This window comes from Heterodontus francisci, chromosome 29 (genome assembly GCF_036365525.1).
Source record: "Heterodontus francisci isolate sHetFra1 chromosome 29, sHetFra1.hap1, whole genome shotgun sequence".
Taxonomy (NCBI): Eukaryota; Metazoa; Chordata; class Chondrichthyes; order Heterodontiformes; family Heterodontidae; genus Heterodontus; species Heterodontus francisci.
In genome coordinates this window covers 5,889,314-5,904,721 of record NC_090399.1, presented here as the reverse complement: position 1 = coordinate 5,904,721, position 15,408 = coordinate 5,889,314, and positions in this window count along the sequence as shown.

Here is a 15,408-nt window from a genome sequence, read left to right as displayed (position 1 = left end):
TCGGGATGAGAACGAGATTGGGGAGGGAGAGAGAGGTAGGGGAGGGAGAGATAGAGATCAGGGATTAGGGAGGGGGAGAGAGATTGGGAAGGGAGAGAGAGCTCAGAGATTGGGGATGGAGATCAGGGATCGGGGAAGGGGGTCACGGAGGGAGATCGGGGATCGGAAGGGATTTTGGGGAGGGAGAGAGAGAGAGAGGTCGAGGAGAGAGATCAGGGATCAGGGAGGGAAAGAGATCAAGGATCAGGAGGGAGATTGGGGAGGGAGAGAGAGATCGAAAAGGGAGAGAGAGATCGGGGAGAGATATCGGGGAGAGAGAGATCGAGAAGGGAGAGAGAGATCGGGGAGAGAGATCGGGGACAGAGAGATCGGGGATCAGGGAAGGAAAGAGAGGGCGAGGATCGGGAGGGAGATTGGGGAGGGAGAGATCGAGGAGGGAGAGATTGTGGAGGGAAAGGTAGATCAGGGAGGCAGAGAGATAGAGAGATATCGAGGAGGGAGGGAAGGATTGGGGAGGGAGAGACAGTTCATGGAGGAAAAGGGAGATCAGGGATCAGGATTGTGGAGAGAGAGATCAGGGAGAGCAATCAGGGAGAGAGAGATCGGGGATCAGGGAGGGAAAGATCAGGGATCGAAGAGGGAGAGATCGGGGAGGGAGAGCGAGATCGGTGAGGAAGAGATCAGGGATAGAGGGACAGAACGAAGAGGGAGAGAGAGAAATCAGGGATCGGGGAGGGAGAGAGAGATTAGGGATCGGGGAAGAAGAGAGAAATCGGGGATCGGGGAGTGAGAGAGAGATCGGGGATCAGGCAGCGAGAGAGAGATTAGGGATCGGGGAGGGAGAGAGAGATCGGGGATCGGGGAGGGAGAGAGAGATTGGGGATCGGGGAGGGAGAGAGAGATTGGGGAGGAAGATCGGGGATCGAGGAGGAAAAAAGCAGGGAGGGAGAGAGAGATCAGTGAGAGAGAGATCAGGGAAGGGGGGACAGATCGAAGAGGGAAAGAGAGATTAGGGATCGGGGAGGGAGATTGAGGAGGGAGATCGGCGGGGGAGAGAGAGATCGTGGAGGGAAAGGGAGATCAGGGAGGCAGAGCGAGATCAGGGGAGATAGGGAGAGATCGAGGAGGGAGGGAAGGATTGGAGAGGGAGGCAGAATTCATGGAGGGAAAGGGAGATCAGGGAGAGAGAGTGATCAAGGAAGGAGAGATCTGGCAGGCGGAGGGAGAGATCCATGAGAGAGAGTGAGATCGGGGAGGGAGAGAGAGAGATCAAGTAGGGAGAAAAAGAGAGATTGGGGAGGGAGGGGGGAGAGAGAGATCGGGGAGGGAGGGGGAGATTGGGGATTGGGGTGGTAGAGTTCAGGAAGGGAGAGAAAGATCAGGGATCAGAAAGGAAGAGGTCATGGAGGGAGGGAGATATTGGGGAGGGAGGGGGGAATAGGGATCAGGGAGGATGGGATCAGGAAGGGAGAGAGGGATCGGGGAGGGAGAGAGGGATCGGGGAAGGAGAGCGAGATCAGGGAGAAAGAGAGAGATCAGGGATTAGGGAGTGAGAGAGCGATCAGGAGAAGGAGATCAAGGAGGGAGAGAGAGATCGTGGATCGGGGAGGAAGAGATTTGCGAGGGAGGGAGAGATCGGGGAGGGAGAGTTCGGGGATAGAGGAGAGAGAGATCGGGGAGGGAAAGTTCAGGGATAGAAGAGAGAGAGATCGGGGTGGGAGGGAGAGTTCGGGGATAGAGGAGAGAGAGATCGGGGAGGGAAAGTTCAGGGATAGAGGAGAGAGAGATCGGGGTGGGAGGGAGAGTTCGGGGATAGAGGAGAGAGAGATCGGGGAGGGAAAGTTCAGGGATAGAGGAGGGAGAGATCTACAGGGAGTCTGATCGGGAGACACTCCGGTCCTCTTGACCCACAAGGAGTGCTGAATTGGCAGTTCCCATCTCGAACATCTCCTCCTGCCTCACTTTTACTGTTGGGTTTGCTCCCGGTAAAAACTTTCCCCATTTCCTAATCTTTAACCCCTGACACTCTCCCGCCTGGCCTGCTGAGTGTTAGGAAGTAACAGGCGTAAGGCACTGGCAGGTTTGCAGGTGTCAGGTGGCTTTTCTGGAGGAATGGGAGTAAATGCAGGGAAATGTCCTCCCCCTCCCCCTCCCCCTCTGTAGTTATCTCATCTCCTTGTGAAATCGAACACATCATTCTCTCTGAGGAACAGTCATCAAGGACTCAGCACATTGACTGACAGTTAAGTGTGGTATATGTTCCAGGAGATGAATCAGTCAGAATTTATCTGCACAGCCCAGTCTAACAGGGTCAGGGTTAAACACGTACACACTGCCATCATGTTGACATTAAATGCTGATGGAGGGCCACAATGACAAAGATTGAACAGCCAAGTTGACGCAGAGTGAGTTCTCAACTGTGAATGAAAGCCAAATGCTTTAAATTAAAGACCGCTTGGATTCGAAAACAGTGGAGCTGTTTGTTGCTTACATTAAGACAGGTCTTGCATTTCTATGACGCCTTTCACAATCTCAGGATATCCCAAAGTGCTTCACAGCCAATGATGTACCTCTGAAGTGTAATGGAGGAAATGGGGCAACCAATAGGCACACAGTAAGATCCCACAAGGCCCCATCTGCCCTGAATAGACTTAGGACACAGATCAGCCATTATCTCACTGAACGGCCGAACAGGCTGGAGGGGCTGAATGGCCTCCTCTTGTTCCTCACACTAGCTGTGTTATCATAAGTGTTATTAAATGAAGAAGTGTCTCCATATCAGTGGGACGGATCCTAAGTTGGAGGTAATAACCTAACTCTCCGGGCAGGAATGCTATGGGATCAGTTGGAATGTTGCTTTTATTCCCAGCCGAATATTACTGTTCAGTGACTTCAATGGAGATTGGGGTTGGGAGGGTTATAAATCCAGCATTATACATGATCCCATCAGTTTCCTGACCATAACTTAGGTTAAAATTGACCCCAGCTTTGATGGTGTCAATAGCGATGGGTGATAATGAGACACAGTCTGTTTTCCATCCCTTCCCCATTTAAAAGTCCATTGAAGTCAAACAAGGAGAGTGTGAAACTGTGGGTTCTTGCAATCACTCAATTTACTGTCTCTTGTTTGTCACACTGTTTCTCCAACATCCAGTACAGGACGAGTTGAAATTTCCTCCAACTAAATATGGGAAAGTCTGAAGCCCATTCCTCTCGGCCCTCACCACATCTCTGTTCCCTAGCTACCAACACCATCCCTCTCCCTGGAAACTGTCTGAGGCTGAACCAGGCCGTTCACAAACTTAGTGTCAGCTTTGACTCCGAGGTGAGCTTTCGGCCAGATATTCGTGCCATCACTAAGACCGCCTATTTCTATCTCCATGACATCACCCAACTCTGCCCCTGCCTCAGCTCATCTGCTGCTTAAGAGCTACAGCTTTGACCATGATTTTGGTCACCTGCCCAAATATCTCCCAATGTGGCTCCCTGTCAAATTTTGTTTGATAATCATTCCTATGAAGCACTTTGGGACATTTAAGACATTAAATTGTTATTGGCTTACAGTATGACACTGTCAAGGTCTGCTCCTATTAGACCTCTTGTTTGGTGTTCAGATTGTGAAAAGCTTGTTTTGTAAAATTACTATGAATTGGCTGAAGTTACAAAAGGTAATGGAAGGAAAAGGTGCCACAGTGGTTAGCACCGCAGCCTCATAGCTCCAGCGACCCAGGTTTGGTTCTGGGTACTACCTGTGCCAAGTTTGCAAGTCTGCCCTGTGACTGTGTGGGTTTCCTCCCACATGCCAAAGACTTGCAGGTTGATAGGTAATTGGCCATTGTTGAAAGAAAAATTGCCCCTCGTATAGGTAGGTGGTAGGAGAATTGAGGGGAGGTGGGGATGTGAGAGGGAAAATGGGATTAATCTAGGTATAAATGGTTGGTGTGGACTCAGGCCGAAGGGCCTGTTTTGGTGCTGTATCTCTCTATGAAACCAAATTCAGGAATCTTACAGATCTTACACATCAATAATTGAATCAGGAGCATTAAGTAGAAAATTCCCTTTATTATTTCATATTACTTCTCATTTCACAGGATTTAACATTTCTCCATCTCACACTTAATTCATTCATAGAGGAACCACATGACTGTACTGTAGACTCATTATGATAGAGCTCTTTAATATGTAACAGCCAGACATACCAAACCTGTATACATTGTTTACATAGAGGTGTCATTGAGTCACAGCTCACCAGTTTGAGTCGAACTGATCATATCATTTAGATAAATGATGAAATAGGCAACAAATTTCCAGCGCCAAAGCCAACTCATCATGGCTTTAAAAAAAAGATTTGTTTAAAAAGCTGTACATATCTCGACTGGAGAGGCAAGGAAATTTAATGCAGTGACTAGTTCTGACCCAGTGCTATCTGTTACAGTCTGTCTGGGTGCTGTTTGTTACAGTCAGAGAGGGTGTTGTCTGTTACAGTCAGACCGGGAGCTGCCTGCTATAGTCCGACTGGGTGCTGCCAAATACAGCATGCGTGCTGTCTGTTACCTTGGCCAGTTCTGATGAAAAGTCACTGGCCTGAAACGTTAACCCTGCTTCTCTCTCCACAGACCTGCTGAGCATTTTCAGGTTTTATTTCAGATTTCCGGCATCTGCAGTATTTTGCTTTTATTTTCCGTCTGTTACAGTCTGACTGAGTGCTGTCTGTTACAGTCTGACTGTGTTCTGTTTGCTACAGTCTGACTGGGTGCTGTCTGAGTGCTGTTTGCTACAGCCTGACTGAGTGCTGTTACAGTCTGACTGAGTGCTGTTTGTTACAGTCTGTCTGTGTTCTGTTTGTTACAGTCTGACTGGGTGCTGTCTGAGTGCTGCTGTTACAGTCTGACTGAGTGCTCTCTGTTACAGTCTGACTGAATGCTGTCTATTAGTCTGACTGAGTGCTGTTTCTTACAGTCTGACTGAGTGCTCTCTGTTACAGTCTGACTGAATGCTGTCTATTACAGTCTGACTGAGTGCTCTCTGTTACAGTCTGTCTGAGTGCTCTCTGTTACAGTCTGACTGAGTGCTCTCTGTTACAGTCTGACTGAGTGCTCTCTGTTACAGTCTGACTGAGTGCTGTCTGTTACGGTCTGACTGGGTGCTGTCTGAGTGCTGTTTGCTACAGCCTGACTGAGTGCTGTTACAGTCTGACTGAGTGCTGTTTGTTACAGTCTGTCTGTGTTCTGTTTGTTACAGTCTGACTGAGTGCTGTCTGAGTGCTGTTTGCTACAGCCTGACTGAGTGCTGTTACAGTCTGACTGAGTGCTGTTTGTTACAGTCTGTCTGTGTTCTGTTTGTTACAGTCTGACTGGGTGCTGTCTGAGTGCCGCTGTTACAGTCTGACTGAGTGCTGTCATTACAGTCTGACTGAGTGCTCTCTGTTACAGGCTGACTGAGTGCTGTTTCTTACAGTCTGATTGAGTGCTCTCTGTTACAGTCTGACTGAATGCTGTCTATTACAGTCTGACTGAGTGCTCTCTGTTACAGTCTGACTGAGTGCTCTCTGTTACAGTCTGAATGAATGCTCTCTGTTACAGTCTGACTGAGTGCTGTCTGTTAAAGTCTGACTGAGCCCTGTTGTTACAGTCTGACTGCTCTCTGTTACAGTCTGACTGAATACTGTCTAATACAGTCTGACTGAGTGCTCTCTGTTACAGTCTGACTGAGTGCTCTCTGTTACAGTCTGAATGAGTGCTGTTGTTACAGTCTGACTGGGTGCTGTCTGAGTGCTGCTGTTACAGTCTGACTGAGTGCTGTCGTTACAGTCTGACTGAGTGCTCTCTGTTACAGGCTGACTGAGTGCTGTTTCTTACAGTCTGATTGAGTGATCTCTATTACAGGCTGACTGAATGCTGTTTATTACAGTCTGACAGAGTGCTCTCTGTTACAGTCTGACTGAGTGCTCCCTGTTACAGTCTGACTGAGTGCTCTCTGTTACAGTCTGACTGGGTGCTGTCTGAGTGCTGTTTGCTACAGCCTGACTGAGTGCTGTTACAGTCTGACTGAGTGCTGTTTGTTACAGTCTGTCTGTGTTCTGTTTGTTACAGTCTGACTTAGTGCTGTCTGAGTGCTGTTTGCTACAGCCTGAGTAAGTGCTGTTACAGTCTGACTGAGTGCTGTTTGTTACAGTCTGTCTGTGTTCTGTTTGTTACAGTCTGACTGGGTGCCGTCTGAGTGCTGCTGTTACAGTCTGACTGAGTGCTGTCGTTACAGTCTGACTGAGTGCTCTCTGTTACAGGCTGACTGAGTGCTGTTTCTTACAGTCTGAGTGCTCTCTGTTACAGTCTGACTGAATGCTGTCTATTACAGTCTGACTGAGTGCTCTCTGTTACAGTCTGACTAAGTGCTCTCTGTTACAGTCTGACTGAGTGCTCTCTGTTACAGTCTGACTGAGTGCTCTCTGTTACAGTCTGAATGAATGCTCTCTGTTACAGTCTGACTGAGTGCTGTTGTTACAGTCTGACTGGGTGCTGTCTGAGTGCTGCTGTTACAGTCTGACTGAGTGCTGTCGTTACAGTCTGACTGAGTGCTCTCTGTTACAGGCTGACTGAGTGCTGTTTCTTACAGTCTGATTGAGTGCTCTCTGTTACAGTCTGACTGAATGCTGTCTACTACAGTCTGACAGAGTGCTCTCTGTTACAGTCTGAATGAATGCTCTCTGTTACAGGCTGACTGAGTGCTGGTTCTTACAGTCTGATTGAGTGCTCTCTGTTACAGTCTGACTGAATGCTGTCTATTACAGTCTGACTGAGTGCTCTCTGTTACAGTCTGACTGAGTGCTCTCTGTTACAGTCTGAATGAATGCTGTCTATTACAGTCTGACAGAGTGCTGTCGTTACAGTCTGACTGAGTGCTCTCTGTTACAGGCTGACTGAGTGCTGTTTCTTACAGTCTGATTGAGTGCTCTCTGTTACAGTCTGACTGAATGCTGTCTATTACAGTCTGACAGTGCTCTCTGTTACAGTCTGAATGAATGCTCTCTGTTACAGGCTGACTGAGTGCTGTCTGTTACAGTCTGACTGAGTTCTGTTGTTACAGTCTGACTGCTCTCTGTTACAGTCTGACTGAATACTGTCTAATACAGTCTGACTGAGTGCTCTCTGTTACAGTCTGACTGAGTGCTGTTTCTTACAGTCTGACTGAGTGCTCTCTGTTACAGTCTGACTGCATGCTGTCTATTACAGTCTGACTGAGTGCTCTCTGTTACAGTCTGACTGAGTGCTCTCTGTTACAGTCTGACTGAGTGCTGTTGTTACAGTCTGACTGGGTGCTGTCTGAGTGCTGCTGTTACAGTCTGACTGAGTGCTGTCGTTACAGTCTGACTGAGTGCTCTCTGTTACAGGCTGACTGAGTGCTGTTTCTTACAGTCTGATTGAGTGCTCTCTGTTACAGTCTGACTGAATGCTGTCTATTACAGTCTGACTGAGTGCTCTCTGTTACAGTCTGACTGAGTGCTCTCTGTTACAGTCTGAATGAATGCTGTCTATTACAGACTGACAGAGTGCTGTCGTTACAGTCTGACTGAGTGCTCTCTGTTACAGGCTGACTGAGTGCTGTTTCTTACAGTCTGATTGAGTGCTCTCTGTTACAGTCTGACTGAATGCTGTCTATTACAGTCTGACAGTGCTCTCTGTTACAGTCTGAATGAATGCTCTCTGTTACAGTCTGACTGAGTGCTGTCTGTTACAGTCTGACTGAGTTCTGTTGTTACAGTCTGACTGCTCTCTGTTACAGTCTGACTGAATACTGTCTAATACAGTCTGACTGAGTGCTCTCTGTTACAGTCTGACTGAGTGCTGTTTGTTACAGTCTGACTGAGTGCTCTCTGTTACAGTCTGACTGCATGCTGTCTATTACAGTCTGACTGGGTGCTGTCTGAGTGCTGCTGTTACAGTCTGACTGAGTGCTGTCGTTACAGTCTGACTGAGTGCTCTCTGTTACAGGCTGACTGAGTGCTGTTTCTTACAGTCTGAATGAATGCTCTCTGTTACAGTCTGACTGAGTGCTGTCTGTTACAGTCTGACTGGGTTCTGTTGTTACAGTCTGACTGCTCTCTGTTACAGTCTGACTGCATGCTGTCTATTACAGGCTGACTGAGTGCTCTCTGTTACAGTCTGACTGAGTGCTCTCTGTTACAGTCTGACTGAGTGCTGTTGTTACAGTCTGACTGGGTGCTGTCTGAGTGCTGCTGTTACAGTCTGACTGAATGCTGTCATTACAGTCTGACTGAGTGCTCTCTGTTACAGGCTGACTGAGTGCTGTTTCTTACAGTCTGATTGAGTGCTCTCTGTTACAGTCTGACTGCATGCTGTCTATTACAGTCTGACTGAGTGCTCTCTGTTACAGTCTGACTGAGTGCTGCTGTTACAGTCTGACGGAATACTGTCTAATACAGTCTGACTGAGTGCTCTCTGTTACAGTCTGACTGAGTGCTGTTTCTTACAGTCTGACTGAGTGCTCTCTGTTACAGTCTGACTGCATGCTGTCTATTACAGTCTGACTGAGTGCTCTCTGTTACAGTCTGACTGAGTGCTCTCTGTTACAGTCTGACTGAGTGCTGTTGTTACAGTCTGACTGGGTGCTGTCTGAGTGCTGCTGTTACAGTCTGACTGAGTGCTGTCGTTACAGGCTGACTGAGTGCTGTTTCTTACAGTCTGATTGAGTGCTCTATGTTACAGTCTGACTGAATGCTGTCTATTGCAGTCTGACAGAGTGCTCTCTGTTACAGTCTGAATGAATGCTCTCTGTTACAGTCTGACTGAGTGCTGGCTGTTACAGTCTGACTGGGTTCTGTTGTTACAGTCTGACTGCTCTCTGTTACAGTCTGACTGCATGCTGTCTATTACAGGCTGACTGAGTGCTCTCTGTTACAGTCTGACTGAGTGCTCTCTGTTACAGTCTGACTGAGTGCTGTTGTTACAGTCTGACTGGGTGCTGTCTGAGTGCTGCTGTTCAGTCTGACTGAATGCTGTCATTACAGTCTGACTGAGTGCTCTCTGTTACAGGCTGACTGAGTGCTGTTTCTTACAGTCTGATTGAGTGCTCTCTGTTACAGTCTGACTGCATGCTGTCTATTACAGTCTGACTGAGTGCTCTCTGTTACAGTCTGACTGAGTGCTGCTGTTACAGTCTGACGGAATGCTGTCATTACAGTCTGACTGAGTGCTCTCTGTTACAGGCTGACTGAGTGCTGTTTCTTACAGTCTGATTGAGTGCTCTCCGTTACAGTCTGACTGAATGCTGTCTATTACAGTCTGACTGAGTGCTCTCTGTTGCAGTCTGATTGAGTGCTCTCTGTTACAGTCTGAATGAATGCTCTCTGTCACAGTCTGACTGAGTGCTGTCTGTTACCGTCTGACTGAGTTCTATTGTTACAGTCTGACTGCTCTCTGTTACAGTCTGACTGAATACTGTCTAATACAGTCTGACTGAGTGCTCTCTGTTACAGTCTGACTGAGTGCTGTTTCTTACAGTCTGACTGAGTGCTCTCTGTTACAGTCTGACTCAATGCTGTCTATTACAGTCTGACTGAGTGCTCTCTGTTACAGTCTGACTGAGTGTTCTCTGTTACAGTCTGACTGAATGCTGTCTATTACAGTCTGACTGAGTTCTGTTGTTCCAGTCTGACTGAATGCTGTCTATTACAGTCTGACTGAGTGCTCTCTGTTACAGTCTGACTGAGTGCTCTCTGTTACAGTCTGTCTGAGTGCTGTTTCTTACAGTCTGACTGAGTGCTCTCTGTTACAGTCTGACAGAGTGCTCTCTGTTACAGTCTGTCTGAGTGCTGTTTCTTACAGTCTGACTGAGTGCTCTCTGTTACAGTCTGACTGAGTGCTCTCTGTTACAGTCTGTCTGAGTGCTGTTTCTTACAGTCTGACTGAGTGCTCTCTGTTACAGTCTGACAGAGTGCTCTCTGTTACAGTCTGTCTGAGTGCTGTTTCTTACAGTCTGACTGAGTGCTCTCTGTTACAGTCTGACTGAATGCTCTCTGTTACGGTCTGACCTAGTGCTGTTTCTTACAGTCTGACTGAGTGCTCTCTGCTACAGTCTGACTGCATGCTGTCTATTACAGTCTGACTGAGTGCTCTCTGTTACAGTCTGTTGAGTGCTCTCTGTTACAGTCTGACTGAGTGCTGTTGTTACAGTCTGACTGAGTGCTCTCTGTTACAGTCTGACTGAATGCTGTCTATTACTGTCTGACTGAGTGCTCTCTGTTACAGTCTGACTGAGTGCTGATTCTTACAGTCTGTCTGAGTGCTGTTTCTTACAGTCTGACAGAATGCTGTCTATTACAGTCTGACTGAGTGCTCTCTGTTACAGTCTGACTGAATGCTGCCTATTACAGGCTGACTGAGTTCTGTTGTTACAGTCTGACTGAATGCTGTCTCTTACTGTCTGACTGAGTGCTCTCTGTTACAGTCTGTCCGAGTGCTGTTTCTTACAGTCTGACTGAGTGCTCTCTGTTACAGTCTGACTGAGTGCTGTTTCTTACAGTCTGACTGAGTGCTCTCTGTTACAGTCTGACTGCATGCTGTCTATTACAGTCTGACTGAGTGCTCTCTGTTACAGTCTAACTGAGTGCTCTCTGTTACAGTCTGACTGAGTGCTCTCTGTAACAGTCTGTCCGAGTGCTGTTTCTTACAGTCTGACTGAATGCTGTCTCTTACTGTCTGACTGAGTGCTCTCTGTTACAGTCTGACTGAGTGCTCTCTGTTACAGTCTGTCTGAATGCTGTTTCCTACAGTCTGACTGAGTGCTCTCTGTTACAGTCTGACTGAGTGCTCTCTGTTACAGTCTGTCCGAGTGCTGTTTCTTACAGTCTGACTGAGTGCTCTCTGTTACAGTCTGACTGAGTGCTGTTTCTTAGTCTGACTGAGTGCTCTCTGTTACAGTCTGACTGCATGTTGTCTATTACAGTCTGACTGAGTGCTCTCTGTTACAGTCTGACTGAGTGCTGTTGTTATAGTCTGACTGAGTGCTGTCGATTACAGGCTGACTGAGTTCTGTTGTTACAGTCTGACTGAATGCTGTCTATTACAGTCTGACTGAGTGATCTCTGTTACAGTCTGACTGAGTGCTCTCTGTTACAGTCTGTCTGAATGCTGTTTCTTACAGTCTGACTGAGTGCTCTCTGTTACAGTCTGACTGAGTTCTGTTGTTACAGTCTGACTGAGTGCTCTCTGTTACAGTCTGACTGAGTGCTCTCTGTTACAGTATGACTGAGTGCTCTCTGTTACAGTCTGTCCGAGTGCTGTTTCTTACAGTCTGAATGAATGCTGTCTATTACAGTCTGACAGAGTGCTGTCTGTTCCAGTCTAACTGAGTGCTCTCTGTTACAGTCTGACTGAGTGCTCTCCGTTACAGTCTGACTGAGTGCTGTTTGTTGCAGTCTGACTGAGTGCTGTCCATTACAGTCTGACTGAGTGCTCTCTGTTACAGTCTGACTGAGTGCTCTCAGTTACAGTCTGACTGAGTGCTGTCTGTTGCAGTGTGTCGGAGTGCTGTCCATTACAGTCTGACTGAATGCTGTCTATTACAGTCTGACTGAGTGCTCTCTGTTACAGTCTGACTGAGTGCTCTCTGTTACAGTCTGACTGAATGCTGTCTATTACAGTCTGACTGAGTGCTCTCTGTTACAGTCTGACTGAGTGCTCTCTGTTACAATCTGACTGAGTGCTGTCCATTACAGTTTGACTGAGTGCTCTCTGTTACAGTCTGACTGAGTGCTGTTTGTTACAGTCTGACGTAGTGCTGTCTGTTACAGTGTGTCGGAGTGCTGTCCATTACAGTCTGACTGAATGCTGTCTATTACAGTCTGACTGAGTGCTCTCTGTTACAGTCTGACTGAGTGCTCTCTGTTACAGTCTGACTGAGTGCTCTCTGTTACAGTCTGACTGAGCAATCTCTGTTACAGTCTGACTGAATGCTCTCTGTTACAATCTGACTGAATGCTGTCCATTACAATCTGATTGAGTGCTGTCTGCTACAGCCTGTCTGAGTGCTGTCTGTTGCAGTTTGACTGAGTGCTCTCTGTTGCAGTCTGACTGAGTGCTGTTTTTTACAGTCTGACTGAGTGCTCTCTGTTACAGTCTGACTGAGTGCTCTCTGTTACAGCCTGACTGAGTGCTCTCTGTTATAGTCTGACTGAGTGCTGTTTGTTGCAGTCTGACTGAGTGCTGTCCATTACAGACTGACTGAGTGTTCTCTGCTACAGTCTGACTGAGTGCTGTTTGTTGCAGTCTGACTGAGTGCTGTCTGTTACAGTGTGTTGGAGTGCTGTCCATTACAGTCTAACTGAGTGCTCTCTGTTACAGTCTGACTGAGTGCTGTCTGTTACAGTCTGACTGAGTGCTGTCCGTTACATTATGACTGAATACCGTCGGTTACCATCTGCTGTCTATTAGCCTGACAGTGCTATCTGTCACAGTCTGACTGAGTGTTGTCTGTTACAGTCTGACTGCATGCTGTCTGTTACAGTCCAACTGAGTGCCCACTGTTACAGTCTGACTAAGTACCATCTGTTACCGCCTGCTGTCTATTAGCCTAACAGTGCTATCTCTTACAGTCTTACTGAGTGTTGTCTGTTACAGTCTGACTGCGTGCTATCTGTCACAGCCTGACTTGGAGCTGTCTGTTACAGACTGGCTTAGAGGTGTCTATTACAGTCTTAGTGTTGTCGATTACAGTGTGATGTGGAGCTGTCTGTTAAAGTCTGACTTAGAGCTGTCTGTTACAGTCTGACTGAGTGCTTTCTGTTACAGTCTGGCAGATGCTTTCTGTTACAGTCTGAGTGCTGTCTATTACAGTCTGACTTGGAGCTGTCTGTTACAGGTTGACTGTGTGCAGTCAATTGCAGTCTGTCTGATGCTGTCTGTTACAGTCTGAGTGCTATTGCAGTCTGACATGGAGCTGTCTGTTACAGTCTGACTTGGAGCTGTCTGTTACAGGCTGACTGAGTGCAGTCAGTTGCAGTCTGTCTGATGCTGTCTGTTACAGTCTGAGTGCTGTCTGTTACAGTCTGATGGATGTTGTCTGTTACTGTCTGACTGAGTGCTGTCTGTTACAGTCTGACCATCTACTGTCTGTTACAGTCTGAATGAATGTTGTCTGTTACAGTCTGGGTGCTGTCTGTTACAGTCTGACTGAGTGCTTTCTGTTACAGTCTCAAAGATGCTGTCTGTTACAGTCTGAGTGCTGTCTGTTACAGTTGGACAATCTACTGTCTGTTACAGTCTGAATGAGTGTTGTCTGTTACAGTCTGGGTGCTGTCTGTTACAGTCTGACTAATTGCTGCCTATTATAGTCTGGCTGGGTGCTGTCTGTTACAGTACGACTGGGCGCTGTCTGGTACAGTCTGACTGCTGCCCATTACAGTCTGACTGGGACTTTCTGTTACAGTCTGACTGGGCGTTTTCTATTACATTCTGAGTGCTGTATGTTACATTCTGAGTGCTGTCTGTTACAGTCAGATGCTGTCTGTTACAGTCTGACTGATGTCTGTTACAGTCTATGTGCTGTCTCTTACAGTCTGACTGAGTGCTGTCTGTTATAGTCTTACAAGTACTGCCTGTCACAGAATGCTATACTGCACCAATGGGATGCTTCCATTGTCCATTCAGCCATCGTTGCAGTCCCTGTGAATGAGATCACCTATTACCTATTGAGATATTAGCGGCAGCTTTTGGAATAATTCCACACACACGGCAGGCTTGGTTTAGTACCAGAATCAATGACAACAACAGCCAGTGAGGTGATGAGGCCTTGCTTGATTAGTCTGAATCCAATCATAAAGCAAGAAAGGACAGTGTCTGACGCATACAATAAAAGCAAAATACTGCAGATGCTGGAAATCTGAAATAAAAACAAGAAATGCTGGAAATACTCAGCAGTTCTGGCAGTATCTGTGAAGAGAGAGGCAGAGTTAACGTTTCAGGTTAGTAACCAATCATCAGTGGAACAGTGTCTGACCCACTGCATCAACCAGTCCCAGAGAGGGAAAGGACAGTGTCTGACCCACTGCATCACCCTGTCCCAGAGTGGGGAAAGGAGAGTATCTGATCCACTGCCCCGCGTAGTCCCAGAGGGGGAAAGGACAGTGTCTGACCCACTGCATCACCCAGTCCCAGAGTGGGGAAAGGAGAGTATCTGATCCACTGCATCACCCAGTCCCAGAGTGGGGAAAGGAGAGTATCTGACCCACTGCATCAACCAGTCCCAGAGGGGGAAAAGAGAGTATCTGACCCACTGCATCAACCAGTCCCAGAGTGGGGAAAGGAGAGTACCTGATCCACTGCATCACCCAGTCCCAGAGTGGGGAAAGGACAGTGTCTGACCCACTGCCCCGCCTAGTCCCAGAGGGGGAAAGGACAGTGTCTGACCCACTGCATCATCCAGTCCCAGAGGGGGAAAGGACAGTGTCTGACCCACTGCATCACCCAGTCCCAGAGGGGGAAAGGACAGTGTCTGACCCACTGCCCCACCCAGTCCATGAGGGGGAAAGGACAGTGTCTGACTCACTGCACCACCCAGTCCCAGAGGGGCAAAGGACAGTGTCTGACCCACTGCCCCGCCTAGTCCCAGAGGGGGAAAGGACAGTGTCTGACCCACTGCCCCGCCTAGTCCCAGAGGGGGAAAGGACAGTGTCTGACCCACTGCCCCGCCTAGTCCCAGAGGAGGAAAGGACAGTGTCTGACCCACTGCCCCACCCAGTCCATGAGGGGGAAAGGACAGTGTCTGACTCACTGCCCCACCCAGTCCATGAGGGGGAAAGGACAGTGTCTGACTCACTGCACCACCCAGTCCCAGAGGGGGAAAGGACAGTGTCTGACCCACTGCCCCGCCTAGTCCCAGAGGGGGAAAGGACAGTTTCTGACCCACTGCCCCGCCTAGTCCCAGAGGGGGAAAGGACAGTGTCTGACCCACTGCCCCGCCTAGTCCCAGAGGAGGAAAGGACAGTGTCTGACCCACTGCCCCACCCAGTCCATGAGGGGGAAAGGACAGTGTCTGACTCACTGCACCACCCAGTCCCAGAGGGGGAAAGGACAGTGTCTGACCCACTACCCCGCCTAGTCCCAGAGGGGGAAAGGACAGTGTCTGACCCACTGCATCACCTAGTCCCAGAGGGGGAAAGGACAGTGTCTGACCCACTGCATCACCTAGTCCCAGAGGGGGAAAGGACAGTGTCTGACCCACTGCATCACCCAGTCCCAGAGGGGGAAAGGACAGTGTCTGACCCACTGCATCACCCAGTCCCAGAGGGGGAAAGGACAGTGTCTGACCCACTGCATCACCCAGTCCCAGAGAAACGGTGTAAATATCTGTTTACACTGAGGCTTCTCCCAATCACTCGCCTAAATTAGACTG